Raw genomic sequence first — 19,829 nt, 5'->3', positions numbered from 1 at the left:
CGATCCAACGGTTGCCCGTTGGTGTTAATGGTAAGGGACCGTAGAGGTCAATCCCAACGACTTCAAAAGGGGAGAAAGGACAGGGGAGAGGCTGTAGAAGGCCCGCAGGGGCAGACGTGCTCTGTTTACGACGTTGGCAAGAGATGCAAGACGCAATATATTTTCCAACGGCGGTTGAGAGGCCAGGCCAAAAGAAACGGCGCTTGATGCGGTCATAAGTTTTCTGAAAGCCTAAGTGGCCAGCCGGGGGATCATCATGAAAGGCCTGCAAAACTGCTCGGCGAAGAGAACGGGGTACGACAGGCACCCATGAGTCACCGAAGGGGCTGTAATTGTGCCAAAGAAGGATGTTGTCGACTAGCTTGAAAGAATTAAGTTGGCGACGTAGGCGGGCATTCGGTGGCCGCGTAGCACCGCTCAGACGGTCGATAAGAGTCCGGCAGTAAGGGTCGGCCCGCTGCGCTGAGGCGAGATCGCCAAGACTGGGAGCTGGCATCAAGTCAATGGGTGCGACGGTCAAGGTTGAAATAGCCGTCGAAGGGGTAGTTTGGCAGTTTGAGGATGCGGAGGACACGGGTTGCGGATGCGGAGGTTGGGTTTGGGCGAGGGGACAACGAGATAGCGCATCGGCGTCCTGGTGTTTCTTGCCCGATTTATAGGTGACGGTAAAGTCATATTCCTGGAGACGGAGAATCCAGCGGCCGAGGCGGCCGGACAAGTTTTTCTGCGAGGACAACCAGCACAGGGCATGATGGTCAGTGACAACTGTGAACTGGCGGCCGTACAAATAAGGGCGAAATTTCTGAATGGCCCAGACAACAGCGAGGCACTCTTGCTCAGTTATCGTGTAGTTCTGCTCCGCTGCAGTCAGTGTACGACTGGCGTAGGCGATGACTTGCTCGCACGAAGAGTGCTGCCGCTGCAGAAGAACTGCACCAATGCCGTGTCCACTGGCGTCCGTGTGTAAAATCGTTGGAGCATTGTCGTCGAAATGTGCTAGTATCGGATCAGATGTGAGAGCCTTCTTTAAGGTAGTAAAAGCGACCTCACAGGCCTCAGACCAAACAAACGGCTGGTCAGCGCAGAGGAGCTTATGCAAAGGGGCCGCAATAGAGGCAAAGTTGCGTATGAAGCGCCGGAAGTATGACGCTAGCCCCAGAAAACTGCGCAGGTCTTTGACGCGCGATGGGCGAGGAAAATGCAAAACTGCAGCCACTTTGTCGGGATCAGGCTTTACACCCTTCTGGCTAACGACGTGACCGAGTACCTTGATAGAAGTGGACGCAAAGCAACATTTCTTGGTGTTTATCTGAAGGCCGGCCTCAGAAAGTGCGCTTAATACTTCATCGAGACGAACAAGGTGTTCAGAAAAAGTCGAAGAAAAAATGACTATGTCGTCGAGGTAGCATAGGCACGTTTTCCACTTCAGGCCTCGGAGAACGGTGTCGATCATGCGCTCGAACGTGGCCGGAGCATTGCATAGGCCGAACGGCATAACGTTGAATTCGTATAATCCGTCGGGAGTGGCGAAAGCAGTTTTTTCCTTGTCGGCCTCATGCATAGGTATTTGCCAGTATCCGGATCTTAGGTCGAGACTAGAGAAAAATTGTGCACCTTGGAGACAGTCGAGGGCGTCATCAATCCGAGGCAGCGGATAAACATCTTTTCTAGTGATCTTGTTAAGGGCGCGATAGTCAACACAAAAGCGTACTGAGCCATCCTTCTTTTGAACCAGCACAACAGGCGAAGACCAAGGACTCGAAGAAGGGCGTATGATGTGGCGCTTGAGCATGTCGGCTACGTTATCTTGAATAACCTTGCGCTCACTAGAAGACACACGATACGGGCGACGGCGAATGATTCCCGAACCATCTGTGTAGATGCGATGCTTAGCTGCGGTGGTTTGGCTCAAGGTTGTTGCCTGCGTATCGAAGGAAGCGGCATGCTTGGTCAAGACGGCAAGCAATTCATCTTTTTGAGTCGGGGTGAGACCGGGGCTGATAGCAGCTGAAATAGATGCAGAGGCAGAGGCAGGGGTCGAAAGAGCGAAGCGTGATGGGGCAGAGGAAAGAACGGCCACAGGTTGAGTGGTATCCACAGAAGCGATGGCTGTGCCTTGACGCAGAAGAATGGGTTCCGGCGTAGTGTTGAAGGCAGTCAGTAGTGAAGACCCATTGGTGAAGCGGAGCAGGGACGCGACGAGAAAGATGCCCCTTGAGAGAAGACGGGGGCTTGGTGTGACGAAAACGTCCCCAGCGTTGACGTGGGCAGAAGCAACAGAGAGGACATCTTCGCAGCCGGGGTAAAGTACATGATCAGCGGTGGTAACCAGATGATGAGAAGGCAGGACAGAAACGGCAGAAAGGTCGGATTCAGAAGCCTGTAGAGTAGGGGGACAGCAGGTAATTACAGCTTGCGCAGAGTGGAGGAAGTCCCAGCCGAGGATGAGGGGATAAGCACAGGAGGGAAGCACAGCAAATACTATGTAGTGCAGGATGCCGTCGATAGTGACTCGTGCCGTACACAATCCGGAAGGACGCATTGATTCATCATTGGCAGCACGGAGAGAAGGACCACTGTAAGGGGTGCGCACCTTGCGAAGACGAGAACATAAATCAGAACTAATTACAGAAATGGCGGCGCCCATATCGATCAATGCTTCTACTACAGTGCCTTCAATGTCAACGGTTAACATGTTCGATGGCTGTACAGGAGGAATTGAGAGGGCGGCGTGTGGTGCAGTTTTACCTCCGGAAACTGCACAATTTAGTTTTCCGTGTGGCCAGTTGTCTGGGAGGATGGTGGACGTAGAGGCGACGACGAGCGGCGGAAAGGCGATGGGGAGCGGCGGCGCGACGGCCTGTCGGTCGAGGAGCGGTCCGGAGAGGTAGAGGGATAGGAGGGACGATAATTGGTATGGTCAGCAAACGGTGGGCGGTAAGCGTACGACGAGTGCGGAGCGTCTTGGGAGAAGTCCGCGTACGATGGGCGACGAGGAGGACTGGAGGCAAACGCCGGACGGTAAGCAGGCGACGAGTACGTAGCTCCGTTGCGAAAGTCTGGGTACCACTCGCGCTCGTCGCGTTGACGCCGACGGCACACACGGGCAACATGCCCTCGAATTCCGCAGTAGTGACACACCGGCCGACGTGCAGGCGGACTCCAAACAGGACACATAGCGGGGCTCGGGGACACAGAGACCGGAGTTTGCTGGACGGGCTGTGGATGCGACGGGTAATCAGCAGCAGGAGGCGTCGCAGCAACCTGGGCATAGGTAGGCACAAAACGCGGTACAGGTGGTTCCGCAGCCAAGGGGCGAGTGACCGAAGCGAGCTCGTCTTTGATGAGATCACGCAAAGGCGAGGACGACGGGGCTGGAGGCGTGTGGGAATCAACTGGCGGTAAGGTGGAGCCGTGCAGTTCCTCCCGGATAATGGAGCGAATGAGGGAGCGTAAGTCCACGTCGGGTGAAACTGGGGTGTCCCAGGTGTCTTTTAATCGAAGCGACTGAAGGTCGTCAAGACGATGGCAAGTTGTTCGGATGTCTTGGACTGACGTTGGATTCTGAGCAGCAAGCGTGTTGAAGGCAAATGAGCCAAGCCCTTTCAGAAGATGACGTACCCGATCGTTCTCTGACATAGCGCTGTTGACACGTCGACACAGGGCAAGCACGTCTTCAATGTAGGATGTGTAGGACTCACCGGGTAGCTGAACGCGGGTATCTAGCTTTTTTTTGTAGACAGCGGGGCTTGCGCCGGATGTGCCAAAGATTTGTCGGATCTGTGCCGAGAAGTGAGCCCAGTCCGGGATGGCATCTTTGTGGTTGACGAACCAAGTCTTGGCCACGGCAGTGAGGTAGAACGACACGTTTACAAGTTTCATCGCTGAGTCCCAACGATTATAGGCACTGACCTGGTTATATTGGTCGAGCCAGTCCTCGACATCGTCCCCACGGAGACCAGCAAAAATAGGAGGCTCGCGCTGGAGTGTGGTAATGGTCCAAGTGGGGTGTCCAGAAGATTGGGAAGAACCGGGTTGGCTCATCATGGCTGGCTCCAGACGGTTCGAATCGAGAGGAAGAAGAACGGGGGGCTCACCGGGAGTACGAGTGGTGTTGTCGCTGACGGTATCCATCGGTGCGGATGGTACGAGCAGGTGGCGACCGGAACGCAGCTGCAGTCTGGCGGCGGAGAGGACGCAGGGATCGAGAGCACACTCCACCACTTGTGAGACAGGAGACAGAGCGCAGGATGGAGCGAGCTTTAATGGCACCCGCAAGTATGGCGACCAACCCTTCGAAGAAGAAGATGATCGATGATGATGGATATGTACAGATGAAGACGAAGATCGCATGTTGTGCTTTGAGCGATGATGATGGATATGTACAGATGAAGACGAAGGTCGCATGTTGTGCTTACAGTATTAACTTCATGCAGTCCCTATGGGGCATGTTGACTTTTTTTTTCACCGCTGTAAGCTCGTGAAGCACCTGTGTCTGCTCTCTCATTTCCCTCTATCCTGACGTGGCTAGGCACACAGCAGAACCTTGTCCTGTGACCATATGTTGCGATTTTTTTCTATGTCGTGCATTATGTTTCTGACTAGGGCCTCAACTGCATTTACAGAATGAAGTGCGTGGAGTAGTCTCAGAGAGTCAGTGTAAATTATGCTGTTTTCAGTATTGTAATTCACTATTCTGCCACAGCTACACACACAGCATAACATTCAGCAGTAAAAATTGACGCACAGTTTGGCAATCTTACTATTTTTTCTCAATTCCCTTGTACTGCAGCACTTCTGACATATTTTCTCGATAATGAGCCACCTGCATAAAATTCTGTGTAGCTTGCATATTTTTCTTTAAGAGCCAGATGTTCCTGCAGTATATGTTCATGTGGCATTTGTTTTTTTTTGCGAAGGCGTGTTAATGTGAAGTACTGTGCGATGTCAGTGCACGTTAAAGAACCCCAGGTGGTCGAAATTTCCGGAGTCCTCCACTACGTGGCGTTTCTCATAGCCTTAGTCGCTTTGGGACGTTAAACCCCATAAACCAACCAACCAACCTAAACAGAGGGTAAGCTGTACAATGTTGGCAGTGGATTGTGTCTGGGGCCATTTCAGGTAGTGTGTCCAGCAATCCTAACTCTTGACACTTATGTTCGAAGCGTATAACAAAGGTTTTATTGATGGGGGCTTATTATTGCAGAGAGTCTCAGAAGGGTACTTTGACTATGGGATAGCAGAGGTGTTTCGGTACTTTATTTTTTGTACATGTATACACATAAACATTGTTCTGCTATCTGCAAGGGGTGGCTCATCTGACTATCCACAGGGATATTCTGCGTGCACCAGCTGGGAGACGCAAACTTAGGTTTTGTAATTTTGTACCGGATCCAGTTGTTGAAGGTAGGACGGTCTCACTGACCTACACATCCATAATCTAAGGTAAAGCGTACTAGAGAGCGGTAGTACAAGACATGTTCTATTGGATCCCCAGTGTTTTCATGACAGTACTTTTGAGTATGTTCACGGACTGCGAGGCCTTTTATTTGAGAGCGTTTATGTGAAGTAGAAATAGATTTTTTTTTTGTCGAATGTAATGCCTAGAAATTTATGTTCATTTTTTTACAAGTAATTCACTCTTGTTTGGGTGTAAAGGCTGATTAACATGCAAGCGACTGAGCATATTCGGCGGCTGAGCAGCACGTCACAGCGAAATATTTTCAACTTGTTGGAACCTCGCCGCTCGAACCGCCGTGACGACTCAAAACACGTTTTTGTGGCACGGAGGCAGGATTTGCTAGCATTTTCGCTTGCATGTGAAACAGGCTTCAGGTGGGGGCGGCTTGTAGGCCTCGTTTAAGCAAGAACAGTACAGCCACTGCTTTCTGTGCTGAAAACTGAAAACCATTCCTAGCTACCCATATCATTAATTTGTTTATTGTAAACTGTATTTGCCTCCCACGTGTTGCTACGTTTGATGATGAGCAGGCTATTTGAAGATTGTCAACACAGACTGAATACATAATGGAATTCAGAATTATTTTAGTCATGGAATTCATTTTTATAATAAAGAGTGTTGGAAAGGAAATCATTTAGGCAGTTTAAAACCTTGTCACGGATGCCAAGCTCTGCTAGGTCACAAAAAATTCCGAACCTCCAGGTTGTTATACGCTTTCTCCAGATCAAAAAAAGACAGCAAGGCAGTGTTTGTGTATAAAAGCTTCTCTTGCTGTATTTTAAAGGTGAACTAGATGGTCAGTTGCTGAGCATGCCTTTTTGAAACCACACTGATGGATGTCAAGAAGTTCATGTGCTTTAAGGACAACAGTTAATCTTATATTCAGAAAACTTTCAAAAGATTTGGCTAGACAGCTTGTAAGGGCTATTGGCCTATAGCTACTAGGAAAGGCTGGTAGCTTTCCAGGTTTCAGGAATGGTACTAGGTGGCTTTTTTCCACTGTTTTGTGAAAGAAATTCAAGGGTGCTTCTTAGGCTGGGTGGGAAGGATGGGCAAGCATTTCCTAGTGTATCTGGTCAGGTCCTAGAGCAGTTTTTTTTTGCCGGCAGACAGTACTCTACTGATTTCTTGGAGGGTAATTAGACTATTGTATTTTTCATTTGCACCTTCATTAATTGAGAATCTGTTTTTCAGCTATGTTTTAGTATTTTAAAAATAACTGGCCACAGTGTGAAGAACCTGAAACTGCAGCGAAGTGCTCCTTCAATATGTCTGCCTGTTCCCCTATACTTGTTTCTGTACCAGGTGCTGTCAAAAGAGGTGTTGTGAAAGGTGAGAAGCTGCCATTTAGTTTTCAAACTTGCTCCCACATTTTTTTGGATATTGCTGAGCTGTTTACAGAAGACATATAAGCTTTCCATGACATTTTCTGGGCATTGTGCTGAATTTACCATGGTTGTGCTTTCGCCTTTTTGAGAATGATAAGGTTCTGGTGTGTAGGGTATCTCACCAGGCTTTATTTTGTCGTTTCTTTGCCTCCTTCAATTCTCGTGTGTACCACTCTTTGTGGTTCTGGCAGACCACTCCTATGGATTTTGGAATTGACATGTGTGTGGCAGTAAGAATGCATGTTGTGAGTATTTCATTTATTTTACCTATGCTGAGATTTTCTAAAACAATATTCTCTGAACTGGCTTTTTCTCCAAACAATACCCAGTCAGCCAAATGTGGCTTCCAACACCATGGTTTTGTCAGGATGACTGTTGGTGAGGATAACAGGCTTATGATGGGAAAATGATCGCTTCCATATGGATCGTCTAAAACTTCCCATTTAAAATCGCTCAAAACAGATGGTGAAGTAAAGGACAAACCTAAACAACTCATTTTTCCCCAAGGCTGGGGAGCAGTAAGTGGATTTACCAGAGTTCAGCAAACAAATATTGCTACACAGAATAGTATCCTCTACAATCTGATCTCTGGTATCTGTTTCCTCATTTTCCCAAAACCAGGAATGTGCACTGAAGTCTCCAGCTACCAGATAAGGCTCTGGCAGTTGCTCTAAAAGGTCTCCAAACTCACTACGAGTTACACATGAAGCCTTTTGTACTCACCAATATTCTGATACTTGCGTGAGTAAGCATAGTATCCAAGTACCACGAAAAAATGCAAATATTTAATCAGGAAAAGAAAGGTACAATATTCGCCACACTTTCAGGGGGCATGTGAACTGCACCGTGAGGGAAAAGATAAAGAGGGAATTGAAAGAGGCAGACAGTAAGAGGCCTTTGCCTTGCAGTGGGCATAGTCAGGCTGATGATGATGATGATGATGATGGTGTCCTCTAGCATGCACTGAGGTCCACAGCACATAAGCATTCTACACTACTCCGTCAAATGCAGCCATGACGGGCAGGGTTTCGCTTCATGCAAACAAACCAACCCCATACCAATGAGCCACCGTGGCATGTCCAAGTATCAGAATAAATCTGCATTTCTATTTTGTGTAAGGTGGCACCAGGCCCTGATTCTGGCAGTTCCCTCCATGATCACTTCCTGCTTCTTTGAGGTTTTTATATGCTGTTTTGCCATAAAATTTGGCTCACGGTCACCTATTTGTTTTTCTGCCTGGTTAACCCTGCCCCTGAACTAATAATTATATTGTAACCAGCTTCAGTGAAAACCTTTTTGCGCGAGCTTCACTGTGGCAAAAATAAATAAAAAGGCTAGGAACGCGCACTTCACTGAACAATAGCACCAAAGTGTATCCAAAAGAACCCAGTGGTTATTTCAACAGCTATTGTCAAACAATAGAAAGCCTTAAAACCACTCCCTACGTGGGATCCATTACACACCGCAAATCAGTTTTTAAAGACCAAAGCAGAATAGCAACTGTGAGCTGTCCTGAACTCCAAAAACTCGGGTGCACAACAAACTAAACAACTGAGGGCCATCTAACACTAATAAACCATGCCAGTGTGTCTAAAGCTGAACTATTCTAGGGCAGAAACTTTTTGAGCGTGTATTCTACCAAATTTATCACAAAAAAATCTGTCTTCACTATTTCTTTTTGCTTGTTTCAATGCAACAGTTTTGCAAAGGATGCCTGCCTGAAGCCACGCCCAATTTAAAGAGTGCATGGGTGTGGTTAGCCTGTTGTTAAATATCTTCCAGCACTCAAATGAGCTCACATCACTGTGGATATGTTGTTTGAGAGTCCAGATATATTTCAATAGCAAAAATATTAAAAATAAATCATTTTTCCAGTCAACCTCCCCTACCACCCCTATTTAATTTACAGCAGAGTTAAAAATGGATGTAATGCCATCTTTTAATTGCCCAATTGGGGTATATACCGATTTTTCAGGCTACCTTCAGGATGCCAATGAAAGAGCAATATAAGCAGTAGTCAAGTAGTACACTGTGCCTAACCTAATAGGTGTGCCTATCTGTCCTTGTAAAACCACACCTACAGCACACCAGGGGCCTTTGCTTTCATGTGTATATATGTGTCGCCTACTTATCGTGGCCACCACAGTCCACTGGGCCAAATCTGTGTGCACGTCACCATCTAGCCATCTACGTGGAACACACTTTCGCATAGAGGGCAATGAAAAAATATGTTGGCGCTCCTTGGCAGGTGCAGCATATATAAGGCTCTCTCCTTCTACCGCACTAAAACAAACAGTACTTTCCAAGAGTACCTTTCATCACGTTTAGAACAGAGGCACGTCTAAAAACACGGATAAGACGTGCTAAAAAATTGCACTCATCTTGCGTTAAATTTCATTACGCATGCACCTGATAGTCCCTAATCCAGTAAAGCATTAGGGAAAAAAAAATCAGTAGGGACTGCAAGGCGTGGTGCCCATTTGTTGCAGATTGACCCACCCTGCAAAGCATATGCAACCCCCTCACTGATCAAGGAACCAAATACGATAACAGGCAGAAGCAGACGGGGGCAGTGGGCTCGATCGCTGACAGAAAAATGACAACACCCGTCGGAACACATGCCTGTCGAGGCTGCACAACAACTAAAACGATCCGATCTTCCACGCGCATCACGTATGTCAATCAAGGTCGCTCGAGATCCATATAGACCGCACCATCGGAAGGCGCGGCGGCCCGTCTCGTCAGAAGACACCGGCAACCACGAGTAGGGGGGGGGGGGGGGGGGGGGGGGGGGCGACTATGCATTATTGGGCACGGGATCTCGACACGACCTGACGACCGACGTCGCTCGACGCATGTGACGTCGGTCGCATAAAGAAGACAGTGCAGAGGACGGGAAAAACCGAGAACGATTTGGTTGAACGGAGCCAGATCGGGCACGAGCCGCGCTAACGCATAATGAATGAAGCTCGACGCGGCGCGTGTGGCGGCGGCGGCCACTGACGTCGAACGAGCCAGCGGCGCGTGCGAAGACGATTAGGTGCCAGGCGGGCGCGAGAGAAGGCAATTCCAGGGCGAAAAACTTCGTCGCGGTTCGGCGCTCTCGTGGCCGGCCGCGCTGATCGAGCTCGTTATACTTTTCCGCCGTCCTCGTACGGTGTGTGGCGCAAGGAGTAACGTCCCGTGTGCGCACAATTTCGGACACGGGACACACGTACTGCGGGACACAGAACACGCACGCACCCGAGTCTCGCCGCGTGTCTGCGCGTGGAGCCGCTATTTCGCGAGGAACAGTTATAGCAGCTGGTGCCAAGTTGCGCCTCGCGTAGCCTTAAGAACGAACCGCGGAGCGCTTGAGCAGGATGGGTTCGCCCAGTATCGCGAGCGAAACAAAGGAACCCGCTGTTTCACGTCGAGCGATCCCGCTAACGTTAAAACATCGCGCCGTCGTGATCGCGAGTCGTTAGGATGCAAGGGACTAGAGCGCTTTTTTCTTCGCTTAAGGCCTCTCTGCACTTGGTTAAAAAGAAAAGAAAAATGGTGCCCCGCTCCACCGCCGATGTCCGTAAACCCACGCGCGTGCCTCGTCTGCGGCACTTCCGCAACGTTCCGCTCCTCACCTGTCATTTTCGCCATCCACGCAGCAGCGGCGGCGTCGTCTGCTCGCGTCGAGGCTTCGGGGACGACGAAACCGCGACGCTTGACCTCCCCTTGCCGCGGCGGGTCCGGTCGCGAAGAAAAAGCGCGCACAGGCGTCGTCCGACCAGGGCCGGTTCGCGCACACGAATTAGCAGCGCTGGGCGACAGGGGCCAGGCCCGTTTGCCGTCGCAGCGCCCAGACCACCGCCACCTCCAACGCGAATCGATAGACGAGAGGGGCCGCCGGCGAGCGAGCGAGCGCGGTCAGCGGCTGTCGTCTGCTCCGCTGCTACGCGGCGGAGGCCCGACGCGGCCGCCAGGGTGCGACGTCGTCGGCGCCGCCGCTGCTCCCGCTCTGGCTAGCCATAAAGCAGCACCGACGCGAGGAGCGATGCAGGAAAAATAAAGGCGGAATGCAAACTAAAATCCACGCGGAAGCACTCTTCGTCGGAACCGACCCAGCACGCATGCGTCGCTGCTCTCACTAGGGTCCGCGGCAGCGAGCGGTTCGCTGTGTAGCAAGCAAGCAGCGAGCGACTGACTGCCCGGTCGGAGCTAGCCGAGTGCTTCCAAGCGCGACCGATCCAGCTAGCGCACGAAAGAGTGTCCGCCCGGAATAATCAACGCGCGGCTGGTGGCAGGTTCGCAGTTGTTCGGAGGGCACGCGCTGACAGAGGTGCGGAGGTCTACATTTGCATCCGACGGGCCGGATCGAAAGGCGACGGGAGCAGCGACCCTCCGAAAAGGCCCCGCTACGCAGCAGCCAGTGTTGTCGGTAACGCGTTACAAGTAACGGCGTTACCGGTAACGCGTTACTTTTTTCGGTAACTCAGTAACGTACTCGTTACCATTTCGGAGCTGTAACGGGTAACGTACTTACGTTAACATTTTCCGGTAGCGTGAGGTGTCACGTTACTAGTTACTTTTTATTTCAACTGTCCCCCCTCTGCCTCTTTTTCAGAAAAAAAAAAACGCCGAAAATGATTCTGCAAATAAACAAAATCTGCAGGTGCTCTCGATGACCCTTGTTGCAGCTGGCATGCATGCCAGAAAACACCTGCCCTTGACCACGCACTCCATCAAAAAAAAAAAAAATGCACGAACACGCATTCACACACTTGTCTTCACCCCAAAACCACTCACACACACAACTCTACAAACAGTGGACGCATGCCGAGCCACCAATGGACCATTTGCAGAAATCTGTCAGTCAGTTTGTCCGTAAGCTTGCTTTCCAACCAAAAGGTCTCAGGAAGCAGTTCCCTCTTCTGAGTGAACTCGGGAATGTCGCCAGTTTACTTCAAGTTGGCCCCTAGAGAGCCGTCGAATAAGTACAATGGGACAGCACAGAAAAGGGGATTGCAGTCAATTGGCTGTAGCACCGAAGTAGAGGAAAAAGGAAATGGGCCTTTGTTCCTGTGCCAGCAGTAGTGAGCTACGTCATTGTTAAGGTAGAAGCCTACGGCGCCAGTAGGTAATTCCCCCCGTACCGTGTCGTCTGAAGTCGGGAGGGGTTGACAATGATGACAGCGCGTCGCGCGCTTCGGACGCTGTCCAAGCCCGCGGGGATTGGGAAGAAAGACCGCGAATAGCCTTGTCAGGGCTGCAGAGGGGCCGACGACCGTTTCCGTTAAAAGGAGATTCTGGGGGGGTCAGTAAGGTCGGCGACTTCAGAAATAGCTAAGCAGTGGACTTACTGGCGCCTCTAGAGTCGGGCTCTGGCGAGCACTGGGCTCCGCCCACCTGTATGTACAGTGTCATTGCAGCAGTGTTAGTCGAAATTGGGCGAGAGCGGATTTAATGAAGCTCCGCCCAATTATTGAAGGGATAAAAACCGCTGCAAACAAAGAGCGGGAGGAGCGCGCCGAGTCCCAGTCTCGGCCGCTTTCTTACAGCCCTTCTTTTTAAAAGCCTTTTTTAGCCCGCCTTTTTCTCCAAGTTCTTGTATTCGGTCCCGTCTTCAATAAATCACGTGCTGCCCCAACCGGCAACGTGTAGCCGGACGAGCGGACGAAGACGCGAAGTGCTTTCGATCAGACAAACCGGCCAACACCGACCCCCCTTTTTTAACTGTCATACTAAACTCTAAAAATTTTCAGCGTAACAACACTGTCGCTCTAACCTTCTTCCTTCATAGTCATACCCCCCCCCCCCCCCCTCTTCTCCCCTAGCCGGAACAAGGAACAACCCACTCTCCACAGCACTGTGACACAAGACGACCTCCCTCTTTTTCCTGCCTAGACTCTGTTGCATGCAGAGTGCGACCATGCGGAGTTTTCGTTCGCTTGAAGAATATGAGCGTGTCGTCTGGGTTTGAGATCTTTTGGTTGGAAAACAAGCCTTGCAGAGAAGACGAGTTACAGTTACAGCGAAGACGCACTGATTAAAATTTATGGCCACGGAGTAACGGCAAAGTAACGTGCGTTACTTTTTTTCGGTAACGGTAACGCGTTCTTATTTTTTCAGCGTAACGAGTAACGTATTTAGTTACTTTTTTTCGGTAACGCCTACAACACTGGCAGCAGCAAACGAGAGGTATATCTCTCTTGTAGGGCGATGCTCCATCTCGTGAATTGAGAAAAACTAACCTGACTCGTCGGATTGACTGCTGCAATCATTAACCCCGCTAGCAAAAAAAACTGACGCAAAAAGCCCGCCTGTCGGCCGCTCCCAGCTAGTTTGCTGGCTAAAGAATTTAGCGCCCCTAAATGAATGAAGATGGCCCGTCTGGCGACTCCCGTCCACTTCAGTAACGAAACATGAGAACGCGCCTAACTATTCTTCGCGTCTGGCTCGAGGAGCAACTATGAAGCGAAAAGCTCGACGCGAACCTCTACCCACGCACGTACGGCACAGCTTCGGTACCGATGCTCGTGTGAGAGCAAATGTATCAAGTTTTCTTGGAACCTATCTGACCAAAGTGGCAGCAACTATACCGAAACAATGGCGAAACCGTCGCCGCGAGAGGAACCAACACATTCATTTTAGTGGCCGCGAGAACAGGGCCAAAAACTGCGAAGTTTTAGCGTTATGACGTATCGATCGATAGAGAATTCAGTGCGGTGTTAACACAAATCGCTCTCTCCATCGATTCTCAGCGTTTTCAATTGTACTACCTGCATGTGATCACAACTTGCAGATGACTGCAGAAGCAGCGAGATACATGCGGACGAGTGATAATGCATACTAAGCGGCCATCCGTAGCAGACGACTGAAGCACACGGTGCCTCACACAGAGCAGTCAGGTGTCTGTCCTTACCGTTCAAACATTCTCTCGAGAACGGAGGAGTCCAGCCATGCTTTGCCCGATTCCATTCCCTCGGCTTCCTCTTTGTCTAGCGAGCAAATGATGCTGCCGCTAACCACGCAGCGTAACACTATTCTTACAAGCTACAACACATGCGCTCCCTCAGGCAACATTCCACCTGTTTTAAGGCGGTCTAAAAGTTACGTTAAAAATATCTGCTCCAGTCACGGTTCCCTCATGTTTACTTGATTCACTCTTCATAAAGCAACGAACTCCTTCCTAGGTAACGAACTCTCAGCGACAACTAAGCTCAGTCAACATAGCTGTCTTGACCCCACTCTGCATGCCACACACTCATTCGGTCACCAATTTCATGAATGATTTCTATGGGATGCTGCCCCTCAAACGGAAGCCGAAGTCAGAAACCGAGACGAACGCCGTAAATGCCACCGAAGCGGTCGCTGACAACTCGAAGAGAAGCAAAGTAATCAATCGTAATGGATTGGTTTTGGGACGCAAGGTTGCAGATGTCCCGCGTAGGGACAGCGCCGGGGACTTTTAGAAATGGGTACGATAAGATACAGACGCGAACGACATCGTTCGCCATACGCCAGGTTCTATGACCCAACTCGCACCGCGAAACCCGAGACACACGTCTCTGCACAGCCGGAATCTACACGAATGCGATCATTTCAGGCTTACACCTACTCAATAAAGTGCCTTACTACAGTTCACACTTGCGACAAGGTCGAATTTTAAAAATGACCACGGCTTGCACCTTCGTTTACGTTTCCCTAAGCACCATTTTTTTTTTTTTCGGGAGCAGGTGAACGTCACAACAGGAAAAAAATTATCGTTTGTTCGGCCGCTCAAAAAAACTGACCACCTTCACACTGACGCCGAGTTTACGAGCCGTCATCTCCACTATCTACGAATATATGCAAAACCCAGTCATTTAGTTCTGCATTACCCAGAGCAATTAAGCTCTGGAATGATCTTCCTGGCAGCATGATCTCCCTCACTGATCCTGGAGAGTTTAAAAAATCATCTTTGTATACATTTATTGCCATAGTAATGTTCGAAATGTACCACAGTTTCATTTGCCCTTAACGTTGTTTTCTGATGTACCACTGCTTCTGTTGCCCCTGGTTACATCTTTTTCGCATATTCGTGTTTCGATTTTTTGTTTAATTTTACGTCTTCATGTTTAATGTTATTTTAACTCCGTTTTGTATCGGCTTGTTTTGTATCAGCACGTGTTCCTTTCGTCTATTTGCCTTGTACCGCGTCCGTTGTAGCGTTACTATACCGTACCGTTAATATTTGTGCATATTCCTTTTTTGATATGCCCCCCACACCCAATGCGCTTCGGGGCCTGTGAGGTACAAATAAATAAACAAAATACACCATCGCTATGTGCATGCTAAAATACGTAGCTATTTCCTCACAGCTATATCACAATCTCTCCATCCGAAAATCAGGTCGATTGTGGTTTCGTTCTTTGAGGCCGTATGCGTCACATCGGTGCACATACACAATCCGAAGGCCACTTCCATAAAACCCCTTTGATCACCATTTCTCGTTCGAGTATACATTCACGCTAAAATCACCCTGTAATCACGAGCCAGTAGTAGGCATCGTTATGCCCGGCCGGCGATCTCAACGGGACGCCCAGCCGAATGTGCTTCTCACGGAGCCACCGTAAACAGCCTCTGTTGAGTGGAATCACCTCAGCCTACGTTCTGTGGATTGGCGGCTGCCTGCGCGACCTCCCCGAGCGAATGAGCGCCGGCCACATGAGAACTTTGTTTATGTCGCGCCTCCGGACCATTCTCTCAGCACGCGCCACGGCCAGACCGAGACTACGGGGTCGTCTTCCCAAGGACTCGAGCCAGGAACGCGAACGCCGCTGGCAAGGCTCGCGCAAACAAACCTACGCCTACCCTGTGACCGTGGCCAGGCCTCCCCAGTCTCGCCCGCGGTTACGTCATGTGACCTTGTAGGACAACGTGAAGACCTCAGTAACATTTTACTCCGTTTATACAGGGCACCACTGAGATGTATCACCTCTTTCCCTCTCGCCCTTAATTTACAACATGTAAACTTTTTGAGGCGATATAGTCTGTACTGAAGCAGAGTACCCGGGTTCAAACCCGGGCCACGGTGGCCGCGTTTCGATGGAGGCGAAACGCAAAAGGAGCCCGTGTACTGTGCGATGTCGGTGCACGTTAAAGATCCCCAGGGTCAAAATTATTCCGGAGACCTCTGCTGCGGCGTCCCTCATAACCTGAGTCGCTTCGGGACGCTAAACCCCCATAAACCATAAACCAAACCTATTTGTCCCTTTCTTCTTTCACTCTCGGTCGTTATACTCCCTTCCTGTGTTCACCGAGAGTGAGACCGTTACTGAGCCTTTCCTTTCCTCAAAGATCAATTATCGTTGTTACCCATCGAACTTCAAACAGTCCACATGCTCGCTGAGTGATCGGGCACATGCCATGCCTTCCCTTTTCACGTGCAAAGGTGAAGGTCGATAAGGTGATAAGCGAAGGTGATAAGCGGATAGACATGGGGCCGCCCGTTTAGCCTCACGGAGCGGAACGTCACGTGAAGCCATCAAGTAAACTGCAAAGACTAATAAGTATACCCATGATTTCTCTGCCTTCAATGCACGTTTAGGGAAAATTATTGCAGAACATCGCTCGTGAGGCTCTCCATGCGGTTCCGAGGCATTTCTGATGGCGGTGATGAACTTTTCAGCCGCAAGGGCAGCTCTGGCCAAAGAGCGCCACGGCACAAGTACTTATCGTCTACTCAAGGTGGAGTGAAAGACCCATTTCCCAAACATTTCGGCCCCGACAAGCCAGAAACCAGGCCAGGCGAACACTTTTACCCCATTGCATCATCGGTGGGTACCACGTGGTATGGGGATCGAACCCCACACCTTCCGCACGCGAGGTTGATGCTCAAACCACTACAGGCCTCCGCTGCCGTGCCAAGGGATTTCAAGCAACAGGCGAAAGGGCATATCGGTGTCACTTCAAAGACAATGCAAGAAGCTTCCCCGTTCGGCCAGAAGTTTTTCACAGACTCGCTGCTTTTCGATCCCTTCTGTCAAATTCTTCGTAAAAAAAAAAAAAAAAAACGTTTCCCAGGAACTTCGTAAAATCAACTTTCCCAAGAACATCGTAAAATCAACTTTCAGCTGTACTTCTGTCGAAAAACAAAAAAAAAGCGATAAATCTGAACTCTACTGTGAGACGAAATGAAAGGACACTAGAAGCGCAATCACGCTCGCGACAAAAAGGCAGTCAGCTATAAAACAACTTGCACGTTCGAGATGAGTCCTTCCAACCAACCGAGCGCCGCTATAGGTCGTCAAAAGCCCAGCAGAGGAGTTGGGAATCCAGCAAGCCACCTCAGAATAGTCCAGGCCTTGCACTTCGATACCGCTATCCGTTGTAATGATCGGAGGCCCAGCCAGCGGAGAAGGGCGAGCCAGTCAGGCGCCGTCAGGTATGCGGCCAAAAGCGCTGCTGTTTCTCGGCGTTGGCGTGGACAAAGGCTCTAATCCCCTTCGCCGGCGATGCTGAATGCGGCTTTGGTGCCGGACTGCGCTCCTGGAGACTGGTAGCGGAAACAGGCGAGCCAGCCGGGCGCCATCAGGCCACTTCGGCCGAAGCGCCGCTGCTCGGGGAAGACAAAAGAGACACTGCGTGGGGCAGCTACTGGCGACGGCGTCGGCGTACACAAAGGCGTCTAATCCCCTTCGCCGGGGAGGCTGAGTGCGGCGTTTCACCCGGACTGCCGTAGACCGACGGACGAGACCCAGTGGCGACGACGGGGGGGGGGGGCGACGGCGCCGCTAACCCATTGCCCGCGTGCGCCCTGGGCAGTAGACCAAGCGGAGGGGCGACATGGCTGATTTGTCCCTTCCACCGAACTGAAGAGGTCACCGGTGTGAGCGGTCAGCGCTCGCGTCCCCATCGATCAGGATCGTCACTCAGGAGCGAACGACCTTTGGGCCTGGTCAAACAGTTCGCGACTCAGAAACGCCAAGTTCCTCCTTGCCCGTGTGTGTGTCTGTGCGGTGTGCGCGGCCACGTGGGGAGGGCGGAGCCTAAGAAGACGCTAGCAGCCCATTGGACGCTCAACCAGAGATCAGATTCCCTAGCTGGGTGCCTGGGGAATATGAACTGCATTTAAGCAGCAATCTGGGGTGCCAGATCATCTTCCCCCATTTTCTGACTTTGGTCTCCTTGCTACTGTACATAATGTAAAATAAACCTTCAAGCTTGCTATTCCTCCCGAAGGCTTCCCTCCGTAGTCTGCCTGCTTCGTCCTGCGGTGAAGACCCTGGTCCCGACCACCCCGAGCATATCACCGTCCAGCAAAGACGCCCAAATAAGTGCCCGACCGCTCCGACGCGCTGTACACGTTACGAAACTCACACCGAAGCGACACCGACACACATGGCGCAAATTTGTCGTTTGCACAAAGGGAAACACGAGCAAGGCGATTAGCACCCACAGCGTACACAGCTGCGAACAACAGTAAATCCAAGAAAGTAAAAAAGCAAGTGAAGTAACATACCCCACGCTTCAAGTACAATCACGTCAAGCTTGTTTTTCTGACAGTGACACAAACGCTGACAGACGTCTCGGCTACCGCATAACTAATCGCGAAAGTTTCCAGCGTTCTCTCTTTCGATCTCGTTCTTCGCGTGACTTGACTGAAGTTCCTTCGAACAAAGGCATGCAATCTTTTGTTTGAAGCTTGGGATTTGTATCTGGTTTTTGCTTTTTTTTTTGCGGCTGTGCATGTTGGCGGTTCCAATCGCCTTTCCTGTTTTCCTGCGTATATAAAAAAATATATCTCGTGACTAAGTAAACAGTTGCAAGTTCGCGCCTTGTTTGTCACCGTCCTTCTCTCAGCATCATTATCGTAACGAGTTCAGCGCGTCAAAGCAGTCAGGTACAGCAATCAATAAATGAATGCCAAAATTTTTGTTACGTACCTCTCATACTGCTCGCGACTGTACAATCAACCGGACCCTGTTTTCGCGCTCTCAGCTGTCAAATTAAGTTGTTTCTAGAGTCGCTCGTACATCAAATCGCACAATAGTTGTTCACATGTAAACCGAAGATGCAGCACCAGTTTCTTAAATAAAAAATAAACGTAATCACCATGCACTGCGCTGAAAGAGTGGGGTCCACTATTCACGAAGCGCGTACCAAAATACAGCGGCATGTACTAATGTAAGGTTAACGGAGTGGATTCCAAGAGAAGGCAAGCGTAGCAGGGGGCGGCAGGCTTTTTTGCCCTGCAGTGGGCGTAGTCAGGCTGATGATGATGATGATTATGTACTAATAATATGATACCTAGTATTTACGCCCGCTAAGTGCGCGCCCTCGTGGCGTAATGGCATGGGCGCGTCAGAATACCGACCAAGGAGCCTCGGCTTAGATTCGCGGCCTAGTGCAGTTTTTAATGCGGCACTAGCATTCGAAGCCCCACGCGGCCAGAATACGTCGTGGGCCATAAAATTCACAGATTGGGTGGAGGACAGTGACGTCACAGGACCGGAAGTGACGTCACTTACGGTAAAGCTTCTAATCCTATCGCTTACAGCTTCTAATGCTATCGCTTACAGCTTCTAATGCTGTCGCATTGCCAACACAACAGAATTAGGAGTCCCTGTGAATTTTTTTTTTTTTCTGCCAGCGCCGCTGCTCGCTGCTTTGCACGGGACACCTCGTACCTCGTGTACCGGGAACTGGTATCCCCGCGGAGGGAGCTGTGCTGCCGAGACCAGCTTGGCGTTCACGCGAAATGTGAGCTTTTTGCCGAATGCCGCCGATAGGAAATTTCAGCAGAGCGGAGCCAGGCAAGAGACAGGCAAGGAACAGCTGCGCATGTGCATAGCTCTCCCATACTCGACACTGGGCTGTGCAAGAATGACACCTGCCAACACCTGCCCGCAGCACTTCACGGAGTTGATGTACCGCCAAAAGTAACCCAGCAGCAGGTTTCTGCTTCTGAGGAGTATGATGAAGCCTTTACGGCGCCCCTACAGACCGAAAGGAGTCAGAGC

General features: G+C 50.4%; 1 protein-coding gene across 3 annotated transcripts in view; it reads right to left on the bottom strand.

Annotated features, from left to right (window-relative positions):
• The window catches only part of Pask (PAS domain containing serine/threonine kinase), a 76,486-nt gene that overhangs the window by 34,918 nt on the left and 21,739 nt on the right, over nucleotides 1-19,829 (bottom strand). The window contains exon 1 of one of the 3 annotated variants that reach the window (XM_089562691.1): nucleotides 10,470-10,890. The exons of the other annotated variants lie outside the window; for them this stretch is intronic. The gene's annotated coding sequence lies outside the window, so the exon portion shown is untranslated. Of the gene's footprint in view, nucleotides 1-10,469; nucleotides 10,891-19,829 lie in introns of those variants that run through there. 3 annotated transcript variants of the gene reach the window in all.

This window comes from Amblyomma mixtum, chromosome 1, assembly GCF_055824585.1.
Source record: "Amblyomma mixtum isolate Tamu chromosome 1, ASM5582458v1, whole genome shotgun sequence".
Taxonomy (NCBI): domain Eukaryota; kingdom Metazoa; phylum Arthropoda; class Arachnida; order Ixodida; family Ixodidae; genus Amblyomma; species Amblyomma mixtum.
Note: the sequence above shows the minus strand (reverse complement) of the source record. Positions and strands in the feature narration are given on the sequence as shown.